Source organism: Lepidochelys kempii, chromosome 1 (genome assembly GCF_965140285.1).
Source record: "Lepidochelys kempii isolate rLepKem1 chromosome 1, rLepKem1.hap1, whole genome shotgun sequence".
Classification (NCBI taxonomy): domain Eukaryota; kingdom Metazoa; phylum Chordata; order Testudines; family Cheloniidae; genus Lepidochelys; species Lepidochelys kempii.
This window is the reverse complement of record NC_136380.1, coordinates 112,364,509-112,376,765: the sequence shown is the minus strand read 5'-3', so window position 1 is coordinate 112,376,765 and position 12,257 is coordinate 112,364,509. Positions and strand designations below refer to the sequence as shown.

Sequence of the window (12,257 nt, the reverse complement as noted above, 5' to 3'; positions counted from 1 at the left end):
GTTCTCGTGCGACATGAGACACCCTAGAATGCAATGGGCCAATCTCGAACCCATACACATACTCCTCAATCTCTCAGTAACATGCAATGCCATTGACCATGAAGTCTAACTAATGAGATTGTTCACCCCCCTATCTGATTGCACCTAAACTGTTGCAAAAGACAACTGTTGATGCATCTCAAAAGTTCTCATCTGTGGAGTTCTACAGGACTCAATACCCTCCTCTAGCCATTTATATAAATGGCTAGATGAGATTTTGTCCTGCCACGGGCTTAAAAGCCGTCAGCACGCAGACAATACCCAGTTTTACCTATGGTTCATGTCAAACGCAAAAGCCATCAGCATACAGGTTTCCCAATGCCTGAATGAAATTAGCAGCTGGACGAAGGGAAGCTAGCTGAAGTTAAACTTTGGAAAGACAGGATATGAAATTTTAGGAAGTTTGGCCACGCCAGTTGGTTCCCCCCTACACATATAGACGGGTATATAAGACCATTGGGTCTCTTCACAATGGCAGCTCAAGACAGTGGGTGGTAGTGAGTGGGCCTGTTCAGTGAGAGGGAGAAAGATGAATAGCCTGTAGTGGGGAAGAAGGTGGCGGGGAGTAGCATGTTTTGGCGTGAGATGGTGCTTTACAAGTTTTGGAGACATTTATAAAGTGCACCCAAATTCTGAACCTTAGAAGTTTGCCTTTGCTGACATGACTTTCATATTTTAGATCAATGTGTAGTGTCTCTCAGCGTATGATTTTGTTGTATGCTGGTACCCCACCATCTGCCTTCAGGGCAAAGTACATCCCTATAAGACCTGCTAGGCTCAAGATTGTGGCTCTGATACATACCTGGCTCCTTTATGGCTCTGAATCAACCCTTCCTCGCCTTCACTCAAAGGCAATATCTAAATTAAGATTGTTGTTATAATCACTTGTGAGTGCTGGATGTTTCTCAAGATACATCACCCTCTGCATTTAGGCTAATAGCTCAATCTCTAGAAAAATATATGGATTTTTTTTGTTTTCTAAATCACTACTGCATAAGATGTAACTAACAAGAATATTTTACTCATGGTAAATGGTTGCTTTTGCATTAAACAGGCTCTGGAGTCTCTGTGTATTGTGGTCCTCATCAAATCTCCGTTTTTTTCCCCCCAAGTAGAGGCAGTCGCAATTATCTGCATCAATGTAAATTGAGAAACACTGTCATCTGATGCCTTTTGGTTTGAAAGGAGACGCCACTGAAATAGCTGCATAAATGTTACACCACAGGTTTTCAAAGCACTTTATATAGTCAAAGGGGGCACAGCAAATTAATTTAGTAAAGAAATACAGGAGGCAGTTTGTTGTAGCTGTTCCTAAAACTAATTTATCAGATGCATACTTGGGTTCTGTGGAGCTTTTACTATTTGTGTTTCCATGCATCTCTAAGCTTAGTGCTCAAGATGTAGTCAAATAAGTTCATTGCACTTTTTCAGCACACCAATTAATACTTATAAGAGCAGAAGTTTACAAATGGGTTGCATACTATATCACCATCTGCAACATACAAGGACTTTTAATACCTGGCACAATCCTCACCAGGAACTGCACCTGTTGCTATGGCAGCTTCATAACCTGTAAAACTAAGAATAAATCTCATTGCATTCTGCTTGAGGTGCTGCTCCCAGTAGAGAGCCGTCTGTGTTGTCAGATACTTTTTATTTTTTCCTATCTTCAATTGTTAATTAACATACTCTGATTTGGGGCCTCTGCCTCCTCTTTTGCGCAGACTTCTTCACAACAGCAGCTTTTGCCCCCATCATTGACTGAAACCATTGCTCTGCCTCTATGGAGAGAATTAACACAGGCCAGGCTCTTATACCAGTGCTCACTCTTGGGCTATTAAGGTGGCTTATCGCTGCACTAGGTAATGTGCCTCACAATTTATGGCCTGTCAGCCCATTCTTTCCAAAGGTCAGTTCTTCAGTAATAGCATCGCTGTAATGGAGACTTTGCTCGAGAGCTGTCAGACCACAGGAGATATGATTAGGTCATGTGCTGGAGCTTCATTATTCATTAATGTCAATTCTAGCTGTAACACTGAGTACAATTACTGGAATTTCTAACGATGAAAGAATTTTGCGATTGTCCATCCAGTGCCTGTGGGATTGTTTCTTAGACTGCCCTCCAGATCAGGGAGGGAAAAAAATCCAAATTAAATTACAGCACTGGGAACAACTGAAAGAACCAGAGGTAGAAAACTGAGTTCTTATCTTCACAAATTACAGCTGTATCAACACGTTTTTACCTTAAGGAAAGTCCTGCATAACTAAATATGGGACTTTCAGTACTGATTTCAACTTTCAAATTTAAACATTACATATTGAAAAATGCATACAGTCCTCTCCAGAAGGAAATTGACATGGCCTTCTGAACGGCACAAGTGGGGGAGCATTTTTGGCCACTTGCATAATGCCACAATTAATATTATTTAGCTGATTCAAAGGAGGACATGCTTGGAAGCAACCCAGGCAAATTTGGCCTAGCTAGACCCTAAAAACCTATTTATAATATGGCTAGAACAAATTGGTAGGCAAGGGCGTCTAACCGTCAGATAAGGTGATGGAGTCAGGAGAGCTGGGTCTTCTTGCTAACATCATCATAGTATGTCTGCTTGGGCAACTCCTTTACCCTTTTCGGTGCCTTAATTTCTCCATCTATGAACTGGAAATAACATTCGCACTTTTGAAAAGAGCTGTCAGACACTTAAATGAAAAGTGTCATATAAGTGCAAAGTATTTTAGATGTTTAGGCAATGAAATAAGTTTGTATAAAACATCATGGGCTTGGTTCCCCATTATCTGGCAGTTTGATTAGTCATTTACCTCTGTACAATGTGAGGATGAAGTGGGTGTAGAAACACTACTTACTCTTTGGATTTAGTAGCATTGTACACTCATTTTGCCTAAAGGTCTGGCTACATCATGTATAAGGCAACAGAGAATCAGATCCAACACCTTGCACCTCTGCAAACAGCACACCAACCTCACAGAAGAGGTAGCTGATACCTTGCAAAGTGCTTTTCACAGAGTTAACTAGTAAGAGGTATCTTAAAAACCTGAGGACTTCCTTCCACTTCCCTGACTCTGAAGGTTTTCTTGGGTGTTTTAGGAGTTTATGATATTGGATTAACAAAACGTTTGAAAGAGTGGAACTGAGTCAGTTAGGGATCTTGAAAACAAAGAAATGTCTTATGGTTGTGATAGACTGACAATTTCCTGCAATATCCTGAATGAACTTATTGAATTAAGTTAAACCTTACTGAATGAGTTTTAAAACCTTTGGAGTCCATTGTATTAAGAATGCAATTGTAAAAAGTGTTATTAGGGAAATGTGTGTATTTGCATGGGAAGGACAAATAGGAGAATAGCAGTGGGTGAGTACGTAAATTTACTCAGGTTGTAACATCTAAAGAGAAGCACCTCCCTCCCCGCAAAGTGGTAAACAGACAACACCACTGCTCCATGGAGGGCTCCAGTCCAAAGGAAGAGTCAGAATGACCAGGCCTGCCAGAATCCAAAACTTCTTAGCCTACATGTAGGTTCTTTTATTGTTTGTAATATGTATTCTCTCTGTAATGCTTTTTACCTTGAGAATAAAATAAGCTTGCATAGGAAGAAATGATATCTTATAACTGTTGACAATCTCTCCCATACCAGCCTCTGAAGGCAAAGCAAGCAGATGTCCTTGGGCAACCTGTCTCTGCTGGAAGATACATAGTGAAGGCAAGGAACTGTGCAGCTGGAAATACCTTGGTCAGAAAGGAGAGGTGCGGGTCTCCACCCAAGACAAGCAACAACAGGGCAGCTGCAAGACTGGAAGTGGGTGCCCTTGCTGAACCACTGAAGGGAAATACAGGTGTAGTTACCCTGAACTGTGAAGAGGAAGAAGTTTACAGCAAAGATGCAAATAATCAAAGCCCATCAGAGAAAGCTGTACTCCCTTCCATCACGCTTTGAGTTCTGCCACTTCTTTTATATCTGCAGAACCAGAAAGCAAAAAAATTGCATGAGAGTGATAGTACTGTCTGGAGCCAAAAAGCACATAATTGGGAGGCACGATGTCCTGAGCTCTAGTTTTGGCTCCACCACTGACATTATGTGTGGCTTTGAGCAGGTTCATTTACCTCAGTTTTCCCCATCTGCAAAATGAGGATAATAATGGTGGCCTTACAAAGATGTTGTGTGGATAAAAAGTTAAATATTTGTGAAGAACTTTGCAAATGTAGGACCAAATTCTGCTTTTGATTTTCCTAGTGTAAATCTGAGTGACTTCACCAAAGTTAATGGAGTTATTTAGATGTACATTTGTGTAACTAAGAGAAGAGACTGACCCATAAAGCACAATATGCCAAGTATTATTACAAGTGCTATAGTGATGTAATTAGAAACATATGTAATAACATGAATGTATAATTCTAGTTCCAGTGGAGTTAAATCAATTTACATCAGCTGAGGATCTGGTCCAATAACTTCTTTCAGAGGAGAATGTAACAACACAAAAAAGTGTGAATACTGTTTAATTTGTTTGTTGAGTATGTAAACTATAAAATATATATATAGGAAAGATGTTGTGATAAACTATACCATCCTTCCAGTCACAGCTTTTCCTCTATAGCTTTTATGTTAGAATCTCGGTGACTACAAAAATAAAATATAGTTTTTAGTTACAACAAATAAATGATGAGAATTGGCTTTTGGTTTGCACTATTTCGTTCTTTGGTGTCAAGGGACACTTTTGTTTTCCTCTCTGTGAAGAAGTCCACTGTTTGGTAAAATGTCAGGACTAATTAGGCAAAACAGTGACATGAAAATCCCAATGGAAATAACAGAGACAGGGAAGAACTCCCAAGAGAAATCTTGAGAAAACGGACATAAATCAAAATGCTCAACTGCTTAGATAAACTAAAGGTGTGGGGAAAGGATATGAAGACCACACCAGAGATATCAATTATTTTGCTGGATGAAAAAAATAATTTAATCCTCTTTCATATTGTGGACTACATTTTCCCCTCAAAAAATTCCTTCCATAATATTGCACATGCTGGAGGGCTCAATGGTCACAGGCACGATATACAAGGGTCCTTTTCAGACACTAAAATATGCTCTTATTTATCTCTACTCTTTTCTTCCAGTGATATTGATGGAAACCAGTCAACTTTCTCAGACACTCATTTAGCAGCAACAATTTCCACTCAGGGCTACACTCCCACATAATGACAATGGGAGTCTAGCACTGCCGGGAATATCTAACACTGTGGTCAGGAGATGAGGATCAAGAGTGAGCTATAACACCAACCCTCCAGCTGCACTGGCTAGGAGAACTGAGCCAGCAAAGTGGGTACACCCTATAAAGGGGAGCAGCAAAGGATGATCAAGCCTGCTTACCTCCTGCATTCACAGAGGCATGGCCAATTCTTTGCGAAAGGGACTGTATCTTTACTAGCTATGTAAAGTGCCATTCACACCTGTGGCACTATATGCAAATGTTTAATGCTAATAATGCCTCTGGGAGTGACTGCCTGTAAGCTGTTTCCTCATTTGGAAACAGAAATAGTACTTCCTTACCTACCTCGGTGGGGCATTTTGAAGTTTAGCGAGGGTTTGTAGAGCATTTTGAAGATGTAAAGTACTACAGAACTGCTAAGACTATTATTTATTATGGAGTACAAGCCAGTGTGGTTCTGCTTCATTTACTTCTCTGTTTTTATACAAGCATCAATGATGTTTGCAAAGTCCTGGATATTGTTTGTCAACTTATGATCTGTCTTCTGACAGAGCAGCGCATAAAAGTATTACCAGTTCTCTATAAACAGAGGCAGAGGCTGTATTTTGTTTTCTAAATTATTGCTGATGGGAGGGTGAAGGAAGATTATTCACCATCAAATTAGGTTATGATAAATTGAATTTGGGGCTTAACATACTTGATGCAGCATCCATTGGGCTTGCAAACTCTGTAGCTGCACATGCAAATTAGGCAATTGCACAGGCATGCAAATGCCCATTTCTATTTTCAAGTGCTCTTAAAAGAAGCCTTCTTTCATCTCTCCATTCATCTCTTGCATAGCAGCATCACTGACTGACTTCAGTCTAGGTTTCATTCTGACAATAGCAAAGAAACCATTTTCCAGAAGCATTAAAGTCTTCCCTCTTCCACGGATACTGCCTCTTTCGCCCTCATTTCAGCACAGTCTTTCCTGGACTTGCATAGCTATGCAGGCATATCTAGTTCCTTCTGGTCATGGTTCTATTCTTAAGGGTTCTCGCTTTCTATTTGGAATGGCTCCTCTTCTGCTTCTTTAGGAAGATACCTCTTACATGGAGTTCCACCAGTGCTCTTTGCTCTTTTCTCGTCGGCCCTCTCAGTCATCTCTATTTTTAACTTCAGGACCAGCCCACAATATTTTGTCACCTGAGGTGGGAAGCTCAAACGACGCCTCCATGCCCACTCGCTTGGGCCAAAACTTTGAAAGGTCTCAATTCTGCCTTCTTCCTATTCTACTCCTCTCATGGTACTGCTCTGCTACCTACCCCAATAAAAGAGAACAACTTAAAATGCCTTGTTCAAAAATTGTAAGTAACACTTAACTTTCAAACGCCTGAACAGCAAATGTAACTTTTCTTGTCTGCATACTGAACACTGGCATTTTTATCTGTTTGAATAATCAAAGTGGTCCTTTCCGTGCCTTCTTGCTTGCAGAGATTTGAACTACTTCCTGAAGGTCCAGTCTGGGCCAACTCATGATCTATGGAGATGGTTGCAAGGCCAACCAGCCTCTCCTGTGTCATTGTGGAGCGTAGATGTGTTTTGATTAACTTCAGCTTGGAGAAGCTGCATTCTCCACTGGCAATTGTTACAAGAAATGTTAGAAGTATGCGCAGAGCGACAAAAGCATTTGGAAAGAGGGTGGTCATCTTCTTTGTGCACATATATTCCAGAACAGTCTTTGGAGTTGATCCTGCTGACATGTATCTTGAAAGGGCTTTCAGTTCATCACCTAAATCACTCGCATCAATATCGCGCATGTCATCATGTGTCAACGCTGTCTCTAGTGCCCTGCTGGTGTAGGTCTTCTTCAGGTATAGCGAGGAGTTTTGGAATATCATACAACATCCCAAATACACTGCTGTGTTCCTTGAGCTGCATGAAATGTTCTCCAACTGACTGTAAGGCACAAACTAGCACCTGGTTAAAGAATTCAACTTTGAATTGTTGTTCGGGGTCTCTTACGGGATTATCCCATGCCTCGTAATCAAAATGCCTCCTTCGGTGACTCATATTCTTGAATGGGTAGGAAAATAGCTTCAGTGTGAAGTTCCTCTGCCAACTTCTGTGCACTCTTCAGAATGTTTTGAAATCCCTCTCTGACCGATAAGACTGTAGGTATGACTTTGCTTTGTCCGGTTGTTCCATTGCTCCAGATATATCAAGGTCAATACCTTGGATTCTCTTGCTTACAACATTTATTTCAAACAGTATGTCATGCCACAATACTAAAGCTACACAGAAATTTGAAGTTATGTATGTTTCTGGTGATTCCATTTCCCTCTGCCACTGTTCTCCCACAAACAATTCCTGTCATAGCATTATCCTCCATAATGGCAACTATGGCATCATCTATCTTCCCAATTTGGTGTTTGATAGACTTTATCACCTCCACTTGACTTTCCCGTCGTGTGGCACTCAGTAGTTTCAGTGTCAGAGAGGATGTTCCCAGATGTTTCTTCAAAATTTGCCATCGATGAGTTGATGCAGAGAAAAATACATAGATGCTCTGAATTACATTAAAAAATTCAGCAGCCTCACTAGAAGCTGATGCTGCATCACTGACCACCAAGTTCAAAGAATGAGAACTGCATGGGACAAAAAAGCTCGATGGTTAAACTCTCGGATCCGTGTCTGCACTCCTCTGTTCTTTCCTCTAATGTGGCACCATTATCGTAGCCCTGACCTCTCATGTCAGCTATCGCAATTCCTGTATCTTCCAGCTTTTTAAGAAGCACATTTGTTATACCAGCTCCTGTAGAATCATCAATGTTAATAAATTCTAGGAAAATGCTCTCTGACAGTCACCATTGCAGGGACAATTTCACTAGGTTCTGTTACAAAACGCACCTTTAAAGTCATTTATTCCATATGGCTGATGTCGGGTGTGTGGTCCAGAACAAAGTAATATCTTGCTGACTTCAGATCTGCCACAATCTTCTGTTTGACTTTTGTTGCCAGTAACTGTATGAGCTCATTTTGAATGGTTTTTCCAAGGTAGTGGTGTGTGTACATTTCTTGGGTGGTGACTCTTAGATGCTCCTGGAGTACAGCATCAAACTCAGCCATCAGCTCCACAATTGTAAGGAAGTGTCCATTGTTTGGCACATACAGCTGATCTGAAGCGCCACGCAGTGCTAGGTTTTGGGTAGCAAGCATTCTCACATTGGCAATGAGCCTTTTCAGAACATTTTGCCAGTAAAGAGACTCTGATGCAATCTTCTTTTGATGATCATCATCTATGGTGGCCTTTAACCTTAGTCTCATCTCAAGCTCTTTCCACCTATGGAATGCTCTCTGGTGATTTGCTGCCTTCTCATGGCATGTTAGATTTCTAGCCAGATTTTTCCAGTCATTTGTTCCTGTAGAACCCAATACGGCTGGAACATTAGACTGGAAGAGTTTGCAACAAAAACAGTATGCAGCATTCTGGGTTTTTGAGTACATAAGCCATGGCCTCTCCACTTTGTCACCATTGGGGATTTCACGCCAGTAATGTGGCGGTTGGAAACTTCTATTTTCATTGTCTTTGAGGAACATGAAGTTTTTCACTTGCTGTGGTCCATGCAGTACAAGGAAGTCCCCCAGGCTACTGCTCAAGTGGGTCCACAGTCCTGGATCATCTAGACTTAAGGAACTAAACTCAGCAGCAGCTGTTTCTTGTGCCTCCACCACACTCTTCTCTGATCTACACTTTTCTTCAGGAATGTGCATTGTTACATGGAGATGGAGATATGGATGCTGCAGTAGCTGCCAAGTCACCTGCACTCTGACTAACTGGAAGATCAGGCATCTCCTCACCACTCACATTCTCTCTGGGGCTGGAAGGCTCACTGTGAACATTTGTGTCTATGTATCTCAGGAGAGTTCCTTCCTGCTTAGATAGAAAAGCTTCCTTTGATTGCTTTCTTTTTCTGAATGCTGCCCCAGGGGGGCGTTTTCTTCTTTCACTCATGACTGCTGTTCCCTGCCAGTTATAGTGGCTCTCAACCCTCGATTGAAGGGGACAACTAAGCAGGCTGGTAGCAGGGCCTGAGTGAGGGAAGATATCAGCGTCTTAAGGGCGTAACTGGCTCCTACTACTTCTGTTGGCTGCCTGTTCTCCTCAAGTGGGTTCAGGGAAGTAGCAGGAAACAGGAAGCTCCCTGAGAAGCTGGTGTTAATCAATCCAGGCTCCTGGGGGTGCTAGAGAGGTACATAAGAGGCTCCTCCTCCTCTCTCTCCCTGCAGCTCCTGCTGCTTTCTGTTATTCCTCTCACCTTTTCTCCTGCCTGCCTGTTATGTCTCTTGTGCCCTCCTTCCTCTAGCACAGCACTCCACCATCTATGTGCATCTAGAGCAGAGAGAATACATATGCACCAGCAGCAGACACAATTTTCTACACTCTGGGTCCTAGTGGTGCCCCCCCCCACAGTCTGGCACCTAAGGTGGCCGCCTCAGTTCACCTTACCACTGTTGTGTCGCCTTACCACTGTTGTGTTGAAGATATTCTGCTGTAGATATCTTTTGATACTCTGCTTCTTTTGAATAAGGAAATGTGGGGCTTCAGTTTCCTTCAGCTAAATGCTTCAAATACAGAAGTTCTTTTCTTAAAGAGGAGCACCCTCAACCACATCTTCATTCCCTTCACCTTCCTCTATGATTTATGCATCTTGCTTGCTTCCACTGTCCATCATCTTGAACTTTCCATCTGCTCCCACTTCTGTCTGCACCTAGTATCTTAAAAACTGTAACTCCCTTCACACACACACACACACACACACAGTTACAGCAGCTCTAAGTAACCACACCAGTGATTCTTAAACAACCACACTACCTCCCAGGAATTCAGTTCAAGATTGTCCTGGTTTTTAAAATTCTCCAAGGACTTGTTCCAGTCTACATCATATACCTTCTCTCTCTTTATTCTCCTTCCCCTTCTCTCTGCATTTTAGCACTGGCCTTGCCATTTTGAGCACAAGAGCCTCCTTCTCTGAAGTTCCAACTTATCAACACCCTTGCTGAATTGTGAACACTAGAATCAGACACAGTATTTCAGCAGTGGTTGCACCACTGCCAAATACAGAAGTAAAATAAACTGTCTATTCCTACTTGAGATTCCCCTGCTTATGCATCCAAAGATAACATTAGCCTTTTGGACACAGTGTCACACTAGAAGATCACGTTCAGCTGATTATCCAAGATGATTCCCAAATCGTTTTCAGAATAATTGAAGACTCAAAAAACACATTCATTTTCCCTAGAGGTATATACTTACATTTAGCTGTAGTAAAATGCATATTGTTTACTTGCAACCAGTTTATCAAGTGAACTAGATTGCTCTGTACCAGTGACCTGTCCTCTTCGTTATTTATTGCTCCCCCAATGATTTATGGTTTCTTCCAGATCATTGATAAAAATGTTAAGTTGTGTAGGGCCAAAAACCAATCTCTGTGGGACCCTGTTAAAACTCTTGCTTGATGATGATTCCACATTTACAACTTCATTTTGAGACCTATCATTTAATCAGCTTTTAACACATTTAATGTATGTCATGTTAACTGTATATTGTTCTAGTTTTTTTAATCAAAATGTTATGCAGTTCAAAGTCAAAAACTTACAGAAGTTTAAGTATATTACATTATCAATATTACCTTTATCAACCAAACATGTAATTTCTTAAAAAAAAATAAAAAAAAAAAAAAAAAAAAAGGTTGCCGATCCCATTAGAAGCGGTGGGGAACACAATGTGTGTGTATTAGGAAGGTGCCCAAAAAGTTTAACCACTGTGAAAACTTCAATTATCAATGTATGATCATAGCACTCCCTTTTGTATATGCCTTACATCATCATGTTTTTCCCAAACATAGAACAGAAATATTTACTGAACACTTATGCCTTCCCTGCAGAATTCTGCTCGAGGGAGTATAGAGGCAGAGGGGATTTTACTTATATCTGGTTGAGCATCTCCACAATTTGCTCATAAAAAGACTAAGGAAACGTTCCCTGTAGAGATGTCTTTCTGACTATTGGGCTAGGATTGCCTTCATTCTAGGGCAAACAAAGGAATACACAAACTCATGTGGCTTCATCTGCTGGAAGGGAGAATTGTTTAAAATGCTCATTGGAAAAAGTGTTGTGTTCCATACTCTAGATGTCATAGGGATGGGCCCACCAGAGATAGACAGAAAGAGGGTTTACGAATCTCTGAATAGAGAAACATACTGCTAAAGCAAGACTGTTGCAGTAGTTACTATACCATCCTATTCCTTTGCTAAACTTTTCTGAGAAGATTTCTATAGTTGCCAAGCCAGCAACTCTTCAATTCTTTTCTTTTGTTAATATTTGTCCATTCAATATACTGTAATTCATTGATAAACCCAGTCTTGGGTCTCAGATTGCAATACCTATAATAGCCCTGTTTGCTACTGTCAGTGCCTCTCCAGAGTGTCTCAACATTGTGTGGGATATCACGCCCAGAATTATGTTATACTGTTCACTATTCTATTTTATGCTTCATTTTTGTATTAAAATATTTTTGTTATATAGTAAATACACTTCAAGAATAAAAATTAAATAATAGAAATAAATGTCAACAACATTATCTAGAATTAAAAGCAGTCCTGCCTTAGTATTCATATTAAAGAAAGTTACATAATCTTTTTCTCCTTTAATATGGAGATATACCTATCTCATAGAACTGGAAGGGACCTTGAAAGGTCATCGAGGCCAGTCCTCTGCCTTCGCAGCAGGACCAAGTACCGTCCCTTATTTTTGCCCCAGATCCTTAATACTGTTCAACTTTTGTGATTAAACCAGGCATTTTATTTATTTATTAAAGTATGTAGAGAGGAAAATAACAGTATCATGCTGTGAAAGGAAAGAAGATCAAGTGACTTTCTGGACTGGACAAACATTTAGGATTCAGGAGCCAGTATTAGCAAGCAGCAGTCTACTGGGCACTTAGAACTGCTAAAAC

General features: G+C 40.8%; 2 protein-coding genes across 15 annotated transcripts in view; one reads left to right on the top strand and one right to left on the bottom strand.

The window, feature by feature from the left end:
- Positions 1–4,697, top strand: part of GAS6 (growth arrest specific 6) — a 155,267-nt gene extending 150,570 nt beyond the window's left edge. Inside the window, exon 19 of the transcript XR_012159653.2 lies at positions 3,694–4,697. The gene's annotated coding sequence lies outside the window, so the exon portion shown is untranslated. The remainder of the gene's footprint in view (positions 1–3,693) is intronic.
- TMEM255B (transmembrane protein 255B) overlaps positions 1–12,257 on the bottom strand; it is a 111,904-nt gene that overhangs the window by 72,252 nt on the left and 27,395 nt on the right. The gene's annotated exons all lie outside the window — the stretch shown is intronic.